This window comes from Pristis pectinata, chromosome 8 (assembly GCF_009764475.1).
Source record: "Pristis pectinata isolate sPriPec2 chromosome 8, sPriPec2.1.pri, whole genome shotgun sequence".
In the NCBI taxonomy this organism is placed as follows: Eukaryota; Metazoa; Chordata; class Chondrichthyes; order Rhinopristiformes; family Pristidae; genus Pristis; species Pristis pectinata.
In genome coordinates, this window is record NC_067412.1 from 98,356,564 (window position 1) to 98,378,983 (window position 22,420).

The window sequence follows — 22,420 nt, forward strand, 5'->3', positions numbered from 1 at the left end:
TCCGTACGTCTTTGGAATGCAGGAGGAAACCAAAGCACCCGGAGGAAACCCACACAGACACGGGGAGAACGTACAAACTCCTTACAGAATTGAATCTGGGTCGCTGGCACTTTAAAGCGTTACGCTAACCGCTACTACCATGACCATGGTTCAAAGGGGAAGTCAACTCAAGTAATCCAATAAACAATCAGTTCTCAAGAGAAAATAGAGGTGTTCTCACATTCCTTCCATTGTCAGGGACCCCTGGTGACAGCAAATGCGTGAGCACCTTCTCTGATTATGGCCCTTAGCACCACTCACAATCTCAGTCCAAAGGAAAAGTCCAATTAATCAGTGGAAAATCTCCTTATATACACTTAATCAAACAAATTCCAGTCATGTGACGAATACTTCCTGTCACATGACAGATCACTGTAGCAACCAGCTTTAATCAAGTTTTTGATCAAGTGACATTGTAAAATTGCTGTTTGATAATGGTTAATGTGTTAATCATTCTTGACATATTAACATTACCAAACAGTAATTTTACAATGTCACTTGCACAAGTCAGAGTTTTAATAAACTAACCTGAATGCATATCACTATTCTAAACCGATCGCAAAGTTCTTGATGTCTTCTTCATTATACTACATAAAGAATTGTGAAATTGGCTAGGAATGTGTTCAAAGCAGCACCCCGTTTTTTGTCATTACACAAAGAAGTTATGAGTGAACTCTACTTGAAATAATTTCTGTTTCCTTGCAAGCTCTGGTTTTCATCCTGAGGGCTTTCTACTGCCGACTTTATTGTAGAATCTTCAGGGACATTTACAGGACCATATGTCATCTTTGATGGAATGGAGTCATAATTAACAGTGTGGAAATGACTGTCAGCATTACTCTAAGCTGTGGCAAAGACGAGCTTGTGTGGCCATGAGATGCAGTGTAATGTCCCCTTGGAGCACACTCGACCAGATTAAAAGCAGAAAATGCTGGAAATACTCAGCGGGTGGGGCCACATCTATGGGGAGGGAAACAGAGTTAGTGTTTCAGGTTGACGACACTTTGTCAGAACTGGAAAGGAGACAGCAGAAGTGAGCTAAGCTGCAGGGAGGGTGGGGGAGAGGATGTCACTGATGTGGTAAAACCAGGGTGACCACGGGGATCAGCTGTAAACACGGTCATCTAGTCAATGAGTGAATAGGAGCAGTTAGAGAGGGAGAACGTAGACAAAAGACTGTAGGAGTTGCAAAATGCAGAGCAGGAGGACGTGCCTGGCAGGTTAGGCTGGACTTGTTCTTCAGCCCCAGAGAGAAAAACAAAGAAACAACAGAAAAACACCCCAGATAAATGATTGATACAGACAGAAACCAAGTTACTTGAAGCTGTAGAATCAAAGATTGAGTCTGAAGACTGCAAGGTGCACAGGCAGAAGATGAGGTGCTGTTCCTCAAGCTTGCATTGGACTTTATTGTAACATACAGGAAGCAACAGACTGACTAGGTCAGACTGGGAACAGGATGGAGAATTAAAGTAGCAGGCAGCAGAAAACACAGGGTTGCCCCCACGGACTGAATGCAGATGCTCCGCAAAGCGATCACCAAATCTGTGGTTGGTTTCTCCAATGTGGAGCAGACCACACTGTGAACATCAAGTGCAGTGTACTGGATTGGCAGAAGTGCAAGTGAATCGCTGCTTCACCTGGAATGACTGTTTGAGTCTCTGGATGGTGGGAAGGGAAGAGGTGAAAGAACAATCGTGCAGCGCCTGCTGTTGTAAAGGAAAGTACCGTGGGAAATGGGGTAGTTGGTGTGATTGGGTCAGGGAGTCATGAAGAGAACGGTCCCTGAGAAATGCTGAAAGGGGAGGAGAGGGGACGGTGTGATGGAATTGGAAATAACAGAGAATGATCTGTTGAATGTGGAGGCCGATAGAGTGGGAGGTGAGGACCGGGGGAAACTCTATCCTCTTTGTCTTCCAGAGGAGAGGGGTGAGGGCAGAGGTATGGGAAATGGATGCAATGCAGTGTAGGGTTTTAATAACAATGATAGAAGAAGGAAGACATCTCAGAGGCATTTGTAAGGGAAGTCTTATCATCAAAGAAGATACGACGGAGACAGAGCACCCAGGAGAATGGAATAGAGTCCTGTCAGGAGGCAGGGAAGGACAAAGATGAGTTGAGATAGCTGAGGGACTCGGTTGGCTTATAACGGGTATCAATAGCTGGCCTACCCCCTGGGGGGATGGAGATCCAGAAAAAGAAGGGAAGTGTCAGTGATTGACCATTGAAGGTGAGGGCAGCAAGGGCAGAGAAAGCTCAAGGGAGTGAATAGACTCTTGACCTCACAATCTACCTCGTTATGGCCTTTCACCTTACTGCCTGCCTGCAGTGCACTTTCTCTGTAGCTGTGACACTTTATTCTGCGGTCTGTATTCTTCGGTACATGTGACAATAATAAACAAACTTACCAATTTAGTCACCTCCTGTTCTTATTTTGCCTTTCATCATCCTGCTTATGTTCAGAACTGATGGGTAGTGTGCAGTCTCAACTCCTGTCCTGCTGTGTTCTCTGACTAAAATTAATAACTGAAATTGCTGGAAACACCCAACAGGTCAGGCAGCATCCATGGAGAGAGGTGTTTCCCACAACGTTTCGGATTCAAACCAGTTTGTATCCTGAGTTTCCCTAAACTTGGAGTATATATACATGGTTCTCTGAAAGTGGCATCACAGGTCGAAGATTGGTGAAGAAGGCTTTTGGGACACTGACCTTCATCGGTCAGGGCACTGAGTATAAAAGTTGGAAGATCATGGTGCAGTTGTACAGGACGCTGGTGAGTACTGTGTTCAGTTTTGGGCACCCTGCTACAGGAAAGATGTTATTAAACTGGAAAGAGTGCAGAAAAGATTTACGAGGATGCTGCCAGGACTTGAGGGACTGAGTTATAAGGAGAGGTTGGGCAGGCTAGGTCTTTATTTCTTGGGAGCGCAGGAGACTGAGAGATTTTATAGAGCTGTATAAAATCATGAAGGGCATAGATAGGATGAATGTACAGTCTTTTTACCAAGGCTGGGGAATCAAGAATTAGAGGGCATAAGTTTAAGGTGAGAGAGGAGAGATTTAATAAGAACTTGAGAAGCAACTTCTTTACACAAAGGGTGGTATGTAAGTGGAACGAGCTGCCAGAGGAAGTGGTTGGGGCAGGTACAATAACAACTTTGAAAAGACAGTTGGACGGGTACATGGATTGGAAAGATTTAGAAGGTTATGGGCCAAATGCTGGCAAATGGGACTAACTTGGATGGGTCATCTTGGTCGGCATGGACCAGTTGGGCCAAAGGGCCTGTTTCCGTGCTGTATCACTCCATGATTCTAAACCATGTACTGCTGACTCTGGAACCAACACAACCAGGGCCACTGCTCTGGTTGGCTAATCCAGCCTGCCCTCTGGAACACTGGTCACGCTGGGAGACACACTTGCCTTTCGGAATAGAACCGTTAACTCCTCACACACTCGCCGCAGCTGCTGGGTTCTCCATCAGTAGGGGACAGAGTGATGGAGGGCAGTGAGGCTGATGAATCCTTGCCCCTTTCTGAGCAGCAAGGATGCTGAAGGTGTAACAGAAACATCCATAGGAAGCAAAGGCTTTCTTTATCGATTCAGTTTCTGTTTTCCTGAGTTTCTCTTCTTATGCCGTGTAATCAATATCTTTTTGATCAGCCTGTTAAGACCACTTGGTATTGGTTTATTATTGTCACTTGTACTGAGGTACAGTGAAAAACTTGTCTTGCATACCGATCGTACAGGTCAATTCATTACGCAGTGCAGTTACATTGAGTCAGTACAGAGTGCATTGATGTAGTACAGGTAAAAACAATAACAGTACAGAGTAAAGCATCACAGCTACAGAGAAAGTGCAGTGCAATAAGGTGCAAGGTCACAACAGGGTAGATCGTGAGGTCAGAGTCCATCTCATCGTATAAGGGAACCGTTCAACAGTCTGATCATCGTGGGATAGAAGCTTTCTGTTCAATCTGCCGGCAACAAGGACCGGAGAAACGTCTGTGATTGTGGTGATCCAGGGATTGTAGGCAAAAACACAGAGACAAAAGCACAGAGCTTCCAGTGTCCTGAAAACATTGTGAGGGAGAAGATCGATAGAGGCTGCAAAGCAGTAGAATAATGGAGAGAAAAGCAAGGTTGGGAAGTCAGAGTGATTATGCGAATGACCAAAACCAGTCAGAGATCCAGTGTTCTAGAAATCAGGCTGGATTAGCCAATAATGAGCAAAGAAACAACAGCATCCTTATCCTGGACCAATATCCCCAGCACTGAGATCCTAATTACACTTCACCAACTCCAAAGAGTGGACTACCTCAGTCCCCATACATATCAGGTTCTCAAAGCAACCATTCCACTCCAAGCTCTCTCTAGGGAGGAGATTACCAACTAGTCAGAGAAGAAGGGTCTCTCAAAACAGGCAGAGAAATGGCAGATGGAGTTTCATCTGAGCAAGTATGAGGTGTTGCACTTTGGGAGGTCAAATATACTGTAAGGGGAAAGTATACAATTAATGGCAGAACCCTTCACAGCACTGACGTACAGAAGGATGTTGGGGTCCAAGTCCTTGGCTCACTGAAAGTGGCCACGCAAGTAGATAGGGCAGTGAAGAAGGTGTATGGCATACTTGCATTCATCGGTCAGGGCAGTGAGTATAAGGGCAAGGAAGTCACAATGTAGCTGTATGAAACTTCGGTTAGGCCCCATCTGAAGATACGTGCTTTCAGGCTTTTGTATCTTCTGCCCAATGGCAGAGGGGAGAAGAGAGGATGTCCGGGGTGGGTGGGGGCTTTGATTATGCTGACTGCTTTACTGAGGCAGCGAGAAGTATAGACAGAGTCCATGGAGGGGAGGCTGGTTTCCGTGACGTGCTTGGCTGTGTCCACAACTCTCTGCAGTTTCTTGCGGTCACGGGCAGAACAGTTGCCATACCAAGCTGCGATGCATCCCGATAGGATGCTTTTCATGATGCATCAATAAAAATTGGTGAGGGTCGACAGGGACATCCCAAAGTCCTTTAGCCTCCTGAGGAAGTAGAGGCGCTGGTGAGCCTTCTCAGTCATGGCGTCCATGTGATTGGACCAGGACAGGCTATTGGTGATGCACACTCCTAGGAACTTGAAGCTCTCAACCCTCTCGACTTCAGCACCGTAGATGTAGACAGGAGCATGTGCATCACCCCCTTTCCTGAAGTCAATGACCAGCTCTTTAGTTTTGCTGACGTTGAGGGAAAGGTTGTTGTCATGACACCATGTCACTAAGCTCTCTATCTGAGTTCTAAATGACATATCCCATATCTGAAGGTCCTGATCCCTGGTTCTGGACTTTTCAGCCATCGGGATTGTCCTCCCTCCACTTAGTCTGTTTAGTTCTGTTAGAACATCATGGGTTTCCGTGAGATCTCCTTTTATTCTAACACACACCAATGAATAAGGCCTAATCAACCCAATCTCTCCTGTCTCTCCCAGGAATCAGTTTACTAAAATTCATTGAAGTCAATGGAATTGAAATTTGGAAACAAGATACAATTCTTCTTATTTCTCCTCTTCTTCTTCTGCGTTTAATTTTCCCTGGGTTCGCGATACCGACCCACTTGTCAGAGGAGATGGTTCCCCTCCAGTTCTTCAACCAAAGCTCGTTGGAACAGCTCAGCAGGTGGTTCTTCTCATTTTTGGATCATTCTGATTCCTCTCATTTCCACTTGTGGGGAACCTGCTGTCCTTCAAAACGATCACAAGCTTTATCAGCATGTAACCAGATACTAAATTTACAAAAGGAGATCAAATGTGCTTGAGACAGATGTCATAAAGCACAATGTAAATGATAAACCTCCTGCCTTGCAAAGAGTTTCACATGGCCTGCTTATCTGAAATGCAAAGGTACATTTGAAATGCAAAGCTATATCTCCTCTGATTGAAATTCATCAATGAGTTACAAGGCCATTGCATTTATTCTCCCTTGGTGTACTTTTCATGTATCAGAACCTCCGCCATGTTAATGAATGGTGATGTACTTTGAGGACATGAAAGGTGTTGAATTAATCCAAACGTCCCCTTATTTACCCTTCGTTACGTGCAATGCAGAAATAGGCAGAACTTGCTTCCATAATGTCAATGGTCAGTGACTTACTGCAAATTTTTTTTCTGTTTTCTTGTGTTCAACTCACATGTGAAATAATTCATTGCCTCAGGTTGAAAGCGAAAGACCCTTTTGAGTTTCTGTTCTCCCCCCCCCCCCCCCCCCCCACTTCCTCTTCGTACGCAGTCTTTCAATGTGTGGTTGTGAGATCGCTGAATCTTGGACCTGGAGATTCTGCAACAGGTGAGGCAGGATGGACAGGTGGATGGTTAGTGAGGTGGAGAACTCCTTTTGCTGTTCCTACTGTGTGCTGTCCTCAATGCTTCTTCTCCACTTCGAGTGGTCATAGGCCAAGATAGGAAAGGGGATGTTACACATTTTCAGGGAGACTTTGAGAGCTTTCTTGAATCATTTCCTCAACCTACCCAATGAGTTCTTGCTGTGATAGAGCTCAGAACTGAGGGTCTACCTTGAGATCCTGTAGAGTCATAGAGTCAGCAAAGAAACAGGCTCTTCGACTTACCCAGTCCATGCTAACCCATCTTTACACTAATCCTACCCGAATCCACTCACCAACACACTAGGGGCAACTTACAGAGGCCAGTTACTCTACCAGCCCGAGCTTCTTTGGAATGTTGGAGAGAAACCAGAGCACTCAGAGAAAACTCAGAGTCAAGGGAGAAAGAGCAAACTCCTCACAGTCCATATTGGGCAAGCAAACATCATGTGCTGCCTAGTGGATTCGTCTGAGCATAATTAGGGCCTCAATACGGGAGTTGTCAGACTTGGAGAGGATTCTGACATGGGTTTGCTTCTTTGCTCCTGATGCACTACAGTATTGTAGCAGTTAGCGTAATGCTATTACAGCACCAGCGACCCGGGTTCAATTCCGGCCGCTGTCTGTAAGGAGTTTGTACGTTCTCCCCGTGTCTGTGTGGGTTTCCTCCGGGTGCTTCGGTTTCCTCCCATATTCCAAAGACATGGGTTAGGAAGTTGTGAGCATGCTATGTTGGCACCTGAAGCATGTCGACACTTGTGGGCTGCCCCCAGAACACTCTAGGCAAGAGATGCATTTCACTGTGTGTTTCGATGTACACGTGACTAATAAAGAAATCTTATCTTATCTTAAACCTTCTGAAAGGTTTAACAAATGAGGAGCATTTGATGTCCTTGGGCTGTACTCAATGTAGTTCAAAAGGATGATGAGGGATCTCATTGAAACCTACCGAATCGTGAAAGGCCTGGATAGAGTGGATGCGGAGAGGATGTTTCTATCAGAAGGAGAGTCCAGGATCCAAGGGCACAGCCTCAGAATAAAGGAACGTCCTTTTAGAACTGAGATAAGAAGAAATTTCTTCAGCCAGATGGTGGTGAATCTGTGGAATTCCCTACCACAGAGGACTGTGGAGTCCAAGCCATTGGGTGTACTTAAGGCAGAGATGGATAGGTTCTTGATTGGTAAGGGGGTTGAGGGTTACGGGGAGAAGGCGGAAGAAGGGGTTCGAGAAGAAAAAAAATCAGATTGAATGGTGGAGCAGATTCGATAGGCTGAATGGCCTAATTCTGCTCCTATACAGTCTTATGGTCTTCTACCCTTGGGCTTGGAGGGTTTTCCAGATGCAGCATTGGTGGCATCTTTCCAAGGTTTTGAAGAGTCTACTATAACTAGTCCATGTCTCAGAAATGTACAGGTAAACGTTGCCCATGAAACCAGGAGCTTTGTACTGGACTTAAGGTCTCGTTGGCTAAACATTCATTTCCTCAGCTGACCAAAAGCTGTGCTGGTGCACTGAAGGCAGCGGTGTATTTCATCACCATGTCACAGATAACATGACAACCCAAACCAACAAAAGGCTTCGAGTGTCCACAACATCTGAGCTGTCCTGATTGCTACATGAGGGGCATAGATAAGGTCAATGCACATAGTCTCTTTTCCCAGGATTGGGGAATCAAGAACTAGAGGGCATAAGCTTAAGGTGAGAGGGGAGAGATTTAATAGGAATCTGAGGGACAACATTTTCACCCAGACTGTGGTCTGTATATGGAATGAGCTGCCAGAGGAAGTGGTTGAGGCAGGTACATTAACAACATTCAAAAGGTACTTGGACAGGTTCATGGATAGGAAAGGTTTAGAGGGATAGGGGTAACTGGGACTAGCTTAGATGGGAATCTTGATCAGAATGGACCAGTTAGGTTGAAGGCCCTGTTTCCATGCTGTATGAATCTATAACTCAAATAATTAGCACCTGTGAAGAGATTCTTGGTCCCTCTAATAGTAAACAACAGGACTCGTTTGATGAGAATGACCAGGAGATCTGGGAGTTAATTAACTGCAAACCCAAGGTGTTCCTGGATTGGAAGCTCCACCATATCTCAAGGGAAAACTCGAAGGCACCTGAAAGCTAAAATCCAGCACAAAACAGATAAGCAAAAGAACAGATTCTAGGTGGAAATAGGGCAGGAGACTCAGCAAGTCAATGATGTCCATGACACTATTCTTCAGCATTGACAAGACCATCTACAGACCAAACACCTGCCAAGAATGGAGTTAAATGTATCAAGGACAGAAATTGCTATAAAGAGCACTTTAAATACATCCCCAACTGAGGTTCTGCCTTAATATGAGCATCCTTGACTATTCCACAACTAAGAAGGCACTTTCAAGAAGGAGCTAGATAGGTTTCTTATAGATAGAGGAATCAAGGGATATGGGGACAAGGCAGGAACAGGATATTGATTGTTGAGGATCAGCCATGATCTCAAAATGGCGGTGCAGACTCGAAGGGCCGAATGGTCTACTTCTGCTCCTGTTGTCTATTGTCTATTGTCTAATTATCTAGGTTCAGCCTTGCCGTCACTCTTGACTGGTAAGAAGTAGAGAAGGCCACATGCCAACTAGAAACCACCAAGGTCTCAGAATAGGTCATATCACAAGATCACAAGATCACAAGACAAGGGAGCAGAAGCAGGCCATTTGGCCCATCGAGTCTGCTCCAAGGAAAGGGAAATAGAAATGAGAAATGGGGAATGGGGGAAGAAGAAAAAAGAACTATTCTAATCCCAATTACCAGCCTTATCCCCATATCCCTTGATATCCTGACTATTTAGATATCTATCTATCTCCTCCTTGAACGCCCCCACTGATCTGGCTTCCACTGCTGTACGTGGCAAGGAGTTCCACAAATTCACCACCCTCTGGCTAAAGAAATTTTTCCTCATCTCTGTTTTGAAACTGTACCCTCTAATTCTAAGATTGTGCCCTCTGGTCCTGGACTCACCCACCAAGGAAAACAGCCTAGCCACATTTACTCTGTCTTTTCCTATCAATATTTTAAATGTCGCTATGAGGTCCCCTCTCATTCTTCTGTACTCCAGCAAGTACAGTCCAAGAGCCGACAAACGCTCCTCATACTTAAGCCCTTTCATTCCTGGAATCATCCTCGTAAATCTCCTCTGAACCCTCTCCAACGTCAACACATCCCTCCTAAGATGTGGGGCCCAAAACGGCGCACAATATTCCAAATGAGGCCTCACTAGTGCCCCGTAAAGCCTCATTAACACTTCCTTACTTTTATACACTATACCTCTCGAAATTAATGCCAACATAGCATTCACCTTCTTTACCACCGATCCGACCTGGTGGTTAACCTTTAAGGTATCCTGCACGAGTACCCCCAAGTCCCTTTGTACTTCCGTGCTTTGGATTTTCTCTCCTCCTAGATAATAATCTGCCTGGTTATTTCTGCTTCCAAAGTGTACAACTGCACATTTCCCTACATTGAATCTCATCTGCCATTTCCTTGCCCATTCTCCTAAACTGTCTAGGTCCCTCTGCAACCTTTCTATCTCTTCAATACTCCCTACTCCTCCCCCTATCTTGGTGTCATCCGCAAACTTAGCCACAAAACCATTTATTCCATCATCCAAATCGTTAATGTACAAGGTAAAAAGGAGCGGTCCCAACACCGACCCCTGTGGAACACCACTAGTAACTGGTAACCAGCCAGAACGAGATCCTTTTATTTCCACTCTTTGCTTCCTGTCAACCAGCCAATGCTCCACCCATTCTGTTATCCTACCCGTAATTCCATGACCTCTCATCTTATTAATCAGTCTCTTGTGAGGCAACTTATCAAAGGCCTTTTGAAAGTCTAAATACACAACATCTACCGCCTCTCCCTTATCCACCTTGCCTGTGATTTCTTCAAAAAACTCCAATAGGTTGGTCAGGCAGGATCTTCCCTTCACAAAACCATGTTGGCTAGGACCTATCCTGCCCTGCGCCTCTAGGTATTCCGTAACCCCGTCTTTGAGGATAGATTCCAATAACTTTCCCACCACTGACGTCAGACTAATAGGTCTGTAATTTCCTTTATACTGCCTCCCTCCTTTCTTATACAACGGAACTACATTTGCGACCCTCCAGTCCTCCAGAACCACGCCTGAATCTATCAATTCTATCATATTTCTATTAAAGTTCTAAATTTTGGGGATGAGGATCTTCAGTCACAAGTTCGCAATGTCATGTTCCACATCTCAGAAGAAGAGGAAATCTAAGGAGATCTCAGAGAGGTTGTCATCATAATCATCTGCAGGAAAGGGTACAAGTCTACAGGGAGGGCTCCCTGGTGTCTACCACAGAGAATCTCCTCTTAATGGTCAAAGAACTGCTCCTCAAATTACAGAGAGGATCTGAACGTACAGTGAGGATCTGAACGTACAGTGGGATCTGAACGTACAGTGGGATCTGAACATACAGTGAGGATCTGAACGTACAGTGGGATCTGAACGTACAGTGAACCTAATCTTTACTCCGTATCAACTCCATGAAACGGATGGAACAGCATTAACGACTGTTTTGCTGTATAGCAAAGCCTTCTGCGTTCAACGAATGAAGTTACACTATCTTTGGACAAGATTTCATTCTGCTGTGTATCACCTAGCTCCCCTAAAACCGATGAATCATACTGCCTGTGTACACCGCAACATTCTCCAGTTCAACCCCTGCAATTATCCCGGATAAAGCACTTGTCCTTTCATGACACCTGAAAAGCCTTTAACTGATCAGAGGAACATCCTTCACAAATTTGCCTTGTCAGAGAAATCCATCTTCATCCTTTCTTTGTTTCATGATGACATGCAAGTCATAATCATAACCGACAGTCTCCACAAAGGAGCCACTTTCATTCTCAATCTTGGCACACTGCATAGGCACACAAATGCTTAATATATATATTAAATTCTTTGCCATTAATTCCATTAATAGATCGGTGCAAAGAGCAACTAAGACGGCCTTCGTGCCCAATCCCCAAATTCCTATGTTCCACTTCTACCCAAAAATTAAAACACTAGAACACAAAAAACACAAGTAAACCATAGAACAATACAGCACAATACAGGCCTTCGGCCCACCATGTTGTGCCGACCTTCAAACCACACCTGAGACTATCTAACCCCTTCCTCCCACATATCCCTCTATCTTAAATTCCTCCATATGCTTATCTAACAATCTCTTGAACTTGACCAACGTATCAGCCTCCACCACCACCCCAGGCAGCATATTCCATGCTCCAACCACTCTCTGGGTGAAAAACCTTCCTCTGACATCTCCCTTGAACTTCCCCCCCATTACCTTAAAGCCATGCCCTCTTGTATTGAGCATTGGTACCCTGGCAAAGAGGCGCTGGCTGTCCACTCTGTCTATTCCTCTTAATATTTTGTGCACCTCTATCATGTCTCCCCTCATCCTCCTTCTCACCAATGAGCAGGAGCAATAAACAGGAGCAGGAGTTCACCAGTCCCTTCAAACCTGCCTCACCATTCAATATGATCACTGCTGATCTATTCTGGCCTCAACCCCTCTTCTCTGCCAGTTCCCCACAACCTTCAGTCCTTTGATTGTTCATGTATTTATCCACCTCCACCTGAAATACATCCAATGATCCAGCCTCCCTCACCCTTGGGGGCAGAGAGTTCCAGAGATTCACGGCCTCTGTGAGAAGAAATTTCGAAGCACCTCAGTTTTAAATGACCAGCCCCTTACCTTGCAGTTGTGTATCCTTGTTCGTGACTCTCCAACAGGTGAAACCATCTCAATATCTACCCTGCAAAGCTCCTTACAATCTTATATGCTTGAATACGGTCACCCCTCATTCTTCAAAACTCCGAGGAATACAGACCCAAACTGTCCATCCTCTCTTGAAAGGATATCTCTCTCATCCGGGGAGTTAGCCTGTTGAATCTCCTTTGGACTGTCTCCAATGTTACTATATCACCTTTTAGGTAAGGGGACCAACACTGTGCACAGTATTCTGGGTGTGACCTCACCAATGCCCTGTACAATTGGAACAAAACCTCCCAATTCTTAAACTCCAACTCCTTTCACAATCAAGGCCAACATGTTCAACTACATTTTGAACTGCCTGCTAACTTTTTTGATTCATGCACTAAAACACCTTTGTTTTCCCTTATCCCACCGGCCCCATCATCCCTTCTCTTTCCCTCCCCCCTCCCTCCCAATCTGCCCATCACCCACACATTCCTCCCTCTGGTTCCCCTGCCCACCTCCTTCCCTTTATTCCGGTCCACTGTCCTCTCCTATCAGATCCCATCTTCTTCAGCCCTTTGTCACTTCCACCTATCACCTCTCAGCTTCTTACCTCAATCCTACTCTTCCCCCTCCCCCACCTGCTTAATCTCCCCCCTCACCTGGATCCACCGATCACCCGCCAGCTCTTGATCCACCCCTTCTCCCCACCCTTTTATACCTGCAATCTCCCCTCTTTCTTTCCAGTCCAGATGAAGGGTCTCGACCTGAAACATCGACTGTCCATTTCCCTCCATAGATGCTGCCTGGTCCGTTGAGTTCCTCCAGCATTTTGAGCGTTGCTCCAGATCTCTCTGGTAAGAAGAATCAAAAGGTGGATTATTACCTAAATGGAGAGAGTCTGCAAATGAGTGAAGTTCAAAGTGTGTGACCTCACACTTCCCCACATTAAACTCTATTTGTCAGGTTTTCCTCTGGAGGACTGGGATATGAGGAGAATAAAGCAATGTCAGGACAATAGAACATTTCCCTATGATGGGAAGGATAGCTAATTCAAAGGGACGGTACAGTACTGGCCGTCCCAGGATAATGAATAGGTTCCACTTCTACAGACAGCCATAAGTCGATTTTGTCTGTAAGTTGGAAAATACACGGAAGTAGAATAGGAACAGTGTAGGAGAATGAGGGGTGACCTCATGGAAATTTATAAAATCATGAGGGGGATGGATAGATCGGATGGTCATTGTCTTTTCCCCAGGGTTGGGGAGTCCATAACTCATGGGCACAGATACAAGGTAAGAAGGCTGAGATTTAAAAGGGACCTGAGAGTTAACTTTTTTACACAGAGGGTGGTGAGGACCTGGAAGGAGCTGCCAGAGGAAGTGGTCGAGGCGGGTACAATTGCAACATTTGAGAGGCATTTGGATAGGTATATGGAGGGGAGGGGCTTGGAGGGTTGTGGGCTGAACGCAGGTAACTGGGACTAGCAGGGAGCATGCTGTGGTCGGCATGGACCAGATGGGCAGAAGGGCCTGTTTCCATGCTGTATTACTCTTTGGCTCTAAATCACCCAATATGTTAACCATAGCTGCACAGTATCGTCATGAATGGCAGGTCATTCTCTCTTCTCCCTTCTCCCATCTGGCAGAAGATACAGGAGCCTGAGGGCACATACCACCAGGCTCAAAGACAGCTTCTACCCCATGGTGATAAAGACTATTGAACGGTTCCCTAATGCGATGAGATGGACTCGACGTCACAATTGACCTTGTTGTGACCTTGTATCTTATTGTCTACCTGCACTGTATTTACCTGTAGCTGTGACACTTTACTCTGTATTCTGCTATTGTTTTTACTCTGTACTACCTCAATGCTCTGTGTAATGAATTGATCTGTTGGACAGTATGCAAGACAAGTTTTCACTGTACCTCTGTACAAGTGACAATAATAAACCAATACCAATACCAAGATTGACTTGAAGGAACAATTACTAAAAGTGAAGAGAAAGAGAAATCCAGTTCTGCTGTTCGTAGGAAGGAATGTATGTATGTCTGTCGGATTTTTGAATTTAATAATATTATAGGAGCTCATTCGTGTATCTGGGTGTCCGTAAATTGAGTGTTCGTAACCCATGGACGGCCTGTATAGAGTTAAAAAAAATATGTTTTGGGATGTGGGTCATTTTCAAGCCCAGAAATTACTCTCGATTTCTAGTTGCCCTTGAGAATATTTTGGTGAGCCATGTTCTTGAGTTCTGGGGGGACATGGATCATGTGCAGTCAGAAGGAATCAACTTAACTTAGCATCATGCTCAGCACAGACATTATGGGCCGAAGGGCCTGTTCGGGTGCTGTACTGTGCTGTGTTCTTTGTTCTATGTTCTGTTCAATAAGAAAATCCAGATTTTTGACCCAGTGGCAATGAAATACAGTATTTTGTGTCCAAGGCAGCTTGATGCGTCACTTTGAGAAGAAAGTGGTAGTCTTCCTTTGATCTTTTTAGTGAGAGTGGTTGTGGGTTTGGAAGGTGTATCAGAGTAACTTTGGTGAATAATAGCAGTGAACCTGATAGATGATACACAGGTTGTCCCAGTGAAGTACAGAAGGGTTGCTCACAAAGGAAAATGGGTTGGCGTTTGAAGCAGGCTGCTTTAGTCTGGTTGAAGTCCATGTGTTTTTTACAGCTGCATCTGCAAAATACTTCATCACACCCTACTTGGCAGAACTAGAACACCTTCAACCAAATAGTAGCAGAAATGAGAAACAATAGTTGTGATAAGACATTCTGTAATACTGAACATCGTTCCACAAGGGCCTGTTATAGGTTGGTTATCTGGGATAACTGCAGGGTTTGAACTAGAAGGTGTTATGGTCTACACAGCCAGTGTGACTCATCTGTTTTAGGGGAGCATGGTTATACACAAGGGAATAAAACCTTTGTCCAAAAATACTGTATGTACATTCATCAAACACAGAAGGCTTTGCTATACAGCAACAAAAGATCTTTGCAGTTCTGCAAGGTTATGCATTGAGGGAATTTGCAAGAACTCTATTCTCTAGCTGATATTTGTGAAGCTGATTCAGTTCTGGCTCCAGAAGGAGAAAGAGAAAATGTTCCCAATGGATCTATTCTTTGCTGTGAATTCAGGGAGAATTCCAATGCAAAGCCATCCTCAAGGACTATTTTAGTTAAATTCACAAACCATTGATTCTCACCAAGGTGACCCAAGTCCTTTGAGAACAAATGAAATACATCACTGGTAAATGGGAACCAAAGAATTCACATAGGATATTTCTTAAATGCCTTGGGAAAAAGTGTATACACATGATACTTGATCTCCTATTAGGGAACCCGGCAGGTCAGGTGACAGAAGTGTGTGCAGGGGAGCATTTTGGGTCCAGTGACCATAATGCAATTAGTTTCTAGATAATTATGGATAAGGATAGGTCTGATCCTGAAGTGGAGGTTCTAAATTGGAGAAAGGTCAATTTTGTGGAAATGAGAAAGGATCTAGGTAGGGTGGATTGGGATAAGTTATTTTCTGGCAAGGATGTGCTCAGTAAATGGAAAGCCTTCAAAGACGAAATTTTGAGAGTGCAGAGTTTGTATGATCCTGTCAGGATTAAAGGCAAAGGTAACAAGCATAGGGAACCTTGGTTTTCAAGGGATATTGGTGAGCTGGTTAAGCAAAAGAGAGAGATGTATAGCAGGTATAGGCAACTAGGAACGGATGAGGTACTTGAAGAGTAGAGGAAATGTAAGAAAATTCTAAAAAAGGAAATCAGGAAGGCAAAAAGAAGACATGAGGTTGCTTTGGCAGATAATGTGAAGGTAAACACAAAGGGTTTCTACAGGTATATTAAGAGCAAAAGGATAGTAAGAGATGGAATTGGTCCCCTAGAAAATCAGAGTGGTCGTATATGTGTGGAGCCTCAGGAGATGGGGGAGGTCTTAAACAGTTTTTTTGCATCAGTATTTACTCAGGAAACTGGCAGCGTGGATATGGAAGGAAGGAAAACAAGCACTAGTGTCATGGAACTGATAAAGATTAAAAAGGAGGAGGTACTTGATGCTTTACAGTGAATAAAGGTAGATAAATCCCCAGGGCCTGACAAGATATTTCCTCGGACCTTGAGAGAGACTAGTGTAGAAGTTGCAGGGGCCCTGGCAGATATATTTAAAATGTCCTTAGCCACGGGTGCGGTGCCAGAGGACTGGAGGACTGTTCATGTTGTTCCATTGTTTAAGAAAGGCTCGAAGAGTAAACCAGGTAATTACAGGCCAGTGAGCCTGACATCAGTAGTGGGTAAATTATTGGAAGGTGTTCTGAGAGATAGGACATATAGGTATTTGGACAGCCAAGGATTGATTAAGGATAGTCAGCATGGCTTTGTGCGTAGTAGATCATGTTTAACGGATCTTGAGGAGTTTTTTGAGGAGGTCACTAAGAAAGTAGATGAAGGTAAGGCTGTGGATGTTGTCTACATGGACTTTAGTAAGGCCTTTGACAAGATAGGAGATTAGTTCAGAAGGTTCAGTCAATGGGTATCCATGGAAAGGTTGTAAATTGGATTCGAAATTGGCTGAGTGGGAGAAGACAGAGAGTGGTTGTGGATGGTTGTTTCTCAGATAGGAGGCCTGTGACTAGTGGTGTGCCTCAGGGACCTGTGTTGGGGCCATTGTTGTTTGTTGTATATATCAATGATCTAGATGATAATGTGGTAAATTGATTAGTAAGTTTGCGGATGACGCAAAGATTGGAGGTGTAGTGAACAGCGAGGAAGGCTTTCAAAGCCTGCAGAGGGGTTTAGACCAAATGGAAAAATGGTCCAGAAAATGGCAGATGGAATTTAATGCAGACAAGTGTGAGGTGTTGCATTTTGGAAGGACAAATCAAGGGAGGACATACACAGTAAATGGTAGGGCACTGAGGAGTGCGGAGGAACAAAGGGATCTGGGAGTTCAGATACATAATTCCCTGAAAGTAGAGTCACAGGTAGACAGGGTTGTAAAGAAGGCTTTTGGCATCCTGGCATTTATAAATCAAAGTATTGAGTGTAGGAGTTGGAATGTTTTGGTGAGGTTGTATAAGTCATTGGTGAGACCAAATTTAGAAGATTGTGTGCAGTTCTGGTCGCTGAACTACAGGAAGGATGTCAGTAAGATTGAAAGAGTGCAGAGGAGATTTACAAGAATGTTACCGGGTCTTCAGGAGTTGAGTTACAGGGAAAGATTGAGCATGTTAGGACTTTATTCCTTGGAGCGGAGAAGAATGAGGGGAGATATGATAGAGGTTTACAAAATGATGAGGGGCATAGACAGAGTTAATGCAAGTAGGCTTTTTCCACCTAGATTAGGAGAGATAAGAACGAGAGGACATGGCTTTAGGGTAAAAGGGGAAAGGTTTAGGGGGAACATTAGAGGGAACTTCTTCACTCAGAGAGTGGTGGGAGTGTGGAATGGGCTGCCATCTGATGTGGTAAATGCGGGCTCGCTCTTAACTTTTAAGAGTAAATTGGATAGATACACGGACGAGAGAGGTCTGGAGGGGTATGGGCTGGGGGCAGGTAAATGGGACTAGCAGAACAATGTTTCAGCACAGACTAGAAGGGCCGAATGGCCTGTTTTCTGTGCTGTAGTTTTCTATGGTTCTGTGGTTCCATGATCAACAGTTCACCAAGCATTATGACCTTTCTGACAATAATGATAACGTTGCTGCACCTTGTTCTGGGAAACCTTCAGTTCCGAATCAGAAGGTTGTGGATTCAAGCCCTAATCCAGACACTGGTGCACTAAGTCGTGGTAGGCACTCCCACTACAGGGATAAGGCTATGTGTGACATTGGCAGAAGAGCTTTTTTTGAATGAAGCTCCATCTGTTCTCCCAGGTTGGCATTGCAAAGTCTCATGTCAATATTTTGAAGAATTCTGCCCAGTGTCCCCTTCAAACAACATCAGAGGAACATGACCCAGATCATCTGAGTACTGCCATAATGTGGTTTGGGGGAACTTGAGGTGCCTCTTACCTGACACTCATTACAGAACTCCAAAACTACTCCATTGATTTCAAAGCTCTCTGTGATACCCTCAATAAAACTTCCATAAAATTATTCTATAAAACTTTAATAGCTGTCAGTTTGGATCAGTGGCTAATTGACTTGGGCCAAATATTTCAGAACATTTAGCTTGTTATAGGTGGCTTTATGGCTGTTAGTGTGATTGTTCTTTAGTTGTTGCTGTTTGCTGTTATTGGTGTATTATAGTTGTTGGTGGTGTTAGTGCCAGAAATATTGGTACTGAAGTTGTCAATATTGTTACTGGTGTTATTGTTCCTATGGTTGTCATTGGTGACATTGTTGGTTTTACGGTGTTGATAGTATTGTTATTGTTGGTGTAGTTGTTTCTGGTACTCAGTGTTATTGTTGCTATGGCTGCCAAAGCTAGTGGAGAGCAGTGTTAGGATTTCTGGTGCTGTGATCGTTACTGATGGTGGTGTTGTCAGTGCCTTTGGGTTTGTTACTGTAGTGTTGTTGATATTGCTGGCGGTGTTGCTGGTAATTCTGGTGTTGTTGCATGTACATCCAGTGTTGGTATGATTGGATTGTCGGTGGCAATTCTAGTTGTGTTGTCAATGATGGTGGCATTGATAGTAATGTTTAACACAGATGCATTACGACAGAGAAGGAGGTTATTTGACCCACTGGGTCCATACTGGCTCATGGCAGAGAAATCCCACCATTCCCATTCCCCTCACCGTTAGTTCCCTGTAGCCCCACAAGTTATTCTCTCTCAAATGACCACCTCACCATTACTTCTTTTGCAACCCACCTACATTAAAAGGTAATTTACAGCAGCCAACTAACCCACAAACAAGTATTTAGTATATTGGAGGAAACCAGATCCCTTGGAGGAAGTCTCCATAGTCACAAGAAGCACCATTGTGTCACCGTTTATGTCTCCTTCTGACCCCTACGGGGTGTGCTGGGGGATTGTTGTGGTGTAGCTGGTGATGCTGTTTGTGTTGGGAATTGGTAATTGGTTTAGTATTGTCACATGTACTGAGATACAGTGAAAAGATTTTGTTTGCGTGCCATCCAGACAGATCATTCCATACATAAGTGCACAAAAGGAAAAATAAAACAAAATGTGGAATATAGTGTTACAGTTACAGAGAAAGTGCAGTGCAGGCAGACAGATAAAGAGCAAGAGCCTTGATGAGGTAGACCGGGAGATCAAGAGTTCATCTTTATCATGTAAGAGGTTCATTCAAGAGTTTTACAACAGCGGGATAGAAGCTGTCTTTGAGCCGAGTGGTACATGTTCTTGAGCTTTTGTATCTTCTGTTGATGGTGTTGATCGTGGCCTTGCTGGTGATGTTGGTGGCATCTTTATGTTGCTGGTGGTATTGTTGGCAATGTTGTCTTTGTTATTGTTGGCAATGGTGGTGATGCTCCAACAGAACCTGCAGTTATAGATATTTTAGTTTAGTTAATTTATGAGAAAAAGCGCCATTACAAAAGAAACACAAGGCAGATCCTATGAAGACAAAGAAGCAGAATTAAATCAAAAAGTAGATTTGAAGCAATCAGTAATGATGATGTAGGATAGTGATAAAAATATCATAACTTTAGGGCATTGATTGAAACTGTGCAACATGCATGTCAAAAATTTTAAGTCAATAAAATTGATTCTGTGAAAGATAAATGTGGATAATTAGATTGATTGGGAACAGTGCCCTTAGAGATAGCCAATCTTTCAAACCTCCACGATTATCCTCAACACTGGTGGCTTACAAGGCTACTTCCTCAGTCCCTTACATTACTCCTCATACCCTCACAACTTTGGAGCCAAATTCTGATCTAACTTCATTTACGGATCTGGGCCGGATCTCAAAGAATGACAAGGTGGAGTACAGGAACGAGATAGAGAACCTAGTGGCATGGTGTCAAGACAACAACCTCTCCCTTAATGTCAGCAAACCAAAAGAAGTCATTGGCTTCAGGACGTGGGGCAAAGTACATGCCCCTGTGTCAATGGTGCTGAGGTGGAGAGCCTCAAGTTCCTAGGTGTAAATATCACCAACAATTTGTCCTGGTCCAGCCACGTGGACACTATGGCCAAGAAAGCTCACCAATGACTCTATTATCTCAGAAGGCTAAGGAAATATAGCATGTAAATCTCTCAGTCCACCTCATTATGACCCTTGCACTTTATTTGTCTACCTGCATTGCACTTTCTCTGTGACTGCAACACTATATTCTACATATACCTTCTGCATATTCTGCATATACTTACCTTCCCCCTCTCACTTGGACTCATCTATCACCCGCCAACTCGTGTTCCTCCCACTTCCCCTACCCCTTTATTCTGGCTTCTGCCCTCTTCCTTTCCAGTCCTGATGAAAGGTCTCGGCCCAAAACGTCGACAGTTCATTTCCCTCCATAGATGCTGCCTGACCTGCTGAGCTCCAGCATTTAATGTTCATTGCACCATATTCTGCATTCTGTTTTTTTTTTCTTCTGGACTACCTCGATGTACTTATATAAAGAATGATCTGTCTGGATGTCACGCAAACAAAAGCTTTTCACTGTATCTCGGAACATGTGACAATAATAAACCAATTACCAATTTCCAAGTGTTATTTTGTTTCGTGACCATTAGTTTGGATGCGAGCACCATCAATAAAGGGTCTTTAATTAAAGAAATCACATTATGAAATGAATCCCAACTGTAGTTTTATGAAGCAATGAGGAGACGGTGACCTGACTAATGATAAGGCAACATCTGGAAATTTGCTATCGGATACAAGGAAGCTTTAGCAAAGAGTATCAGCTGTTTGTTCTGAGAAGCAGTCAAAGGAAAAGTTTGCTGTTAGACATCTATCCAAGTATTTCATGCTGTTATGATAAAAACTAAGATATAACTTTACTCAACTATTTCATTTCTCAAACTGTGGTAACAGCTAGTTCTGTAATGACTAATGGCCTGGCTAACCTTGGACATTAATAACCCCCCCAGCTCCATGCTGGTCATTCCAGTCTTAACATGGTCTTCATGTTCCAGTGCTCCTTTCAATTACCAGCTTCACGTGGTGGGACATGAAATTGATGTTCAGCGTAACAGACGTAAAAGATCACAGGTCATCAATGGAAAGTGGTCAGAGATATTGTAAATCTGTGTCTTAAGGTGACAGATAATGAGTGAGTTGTGCATGGATTCATCAGAGTGATATGTATGGATCAGACAGGGTTTCAATAGAAAAAGATCTGATCTTTGCTAACGTGTTCCCTTCTTTCTCTCCTGAACATAAAAAATAGGAGCAAGAGGAGGTCATTTGGCCCGTCGAGCCTGCTCGGCCATTCAATAAGACCATGGTTGATCTGGTTGTGGACTCAGATCCACCTACCTGCCTTTTCCCCATAACTCTTAATTCCCCTACTCTGCAAAACCCTATCTAACTGTGTCTTAAATATATTTAATGAGGTAGCCTCTACTGGCTCCCTGGGCAGAGAATTCCACAGATTCACTACTCTCTGGGAAAAGCAGTTTCTCCTCATCTCCACCCTAAGTCTACTCCCCCGAATCTTGAGTCAATGTGCCCTAGTTCTAATCTCACCAACCAGTGGAAAAAACTTTTCTGGCTCCACCTTATCTATCCCTTTCACAATTTTGTCTGTTTCTATAAGGTCCCCTCCCATTCTTCTGAATTCCAACGAGTATAGCCCCAGGCGGCTCAATTTCTCCTCATAGGCTAACCCCCTCATCTCTGGAATCAACCTGGTGAACCTCCTCTGCACCACCTCCAAAGCCAGTATATCTTTTCTCAAGTAAGGAGACCTGAACTGCACGCAGTACTCCAGGTGTGGCCTCAGCAGTACCCCGTACAGTTGCAGCATAACATAGAACATAGAACATAGAACAGTACAGCACAGAACAGGCCCTTTGGCCCACAATGTTGTGCCAACATGGCTATTCCCTCCTACCTAAAGCCCCCAATGAATTTGCCTCCACCACCCTATCAGGCAACGCATTCCAGGCATCCACCACTCTCTCAGTAAAAAACGTACCCCTCACATCTGTTCTGAACCTACCCCCTCTCACCTTAAATGCATGTCCTCTGGTATTGGATTGCTGAATAATGGGAAAAAGATATTGCTTGTCCACCTTATCTGTGCCCCTCATAATCTTATACACTTCCAACAGATCACCCCTCAGCCTCCACTGCTCCAGAGAAAAGAACCCAAGTTTGTCCAGCC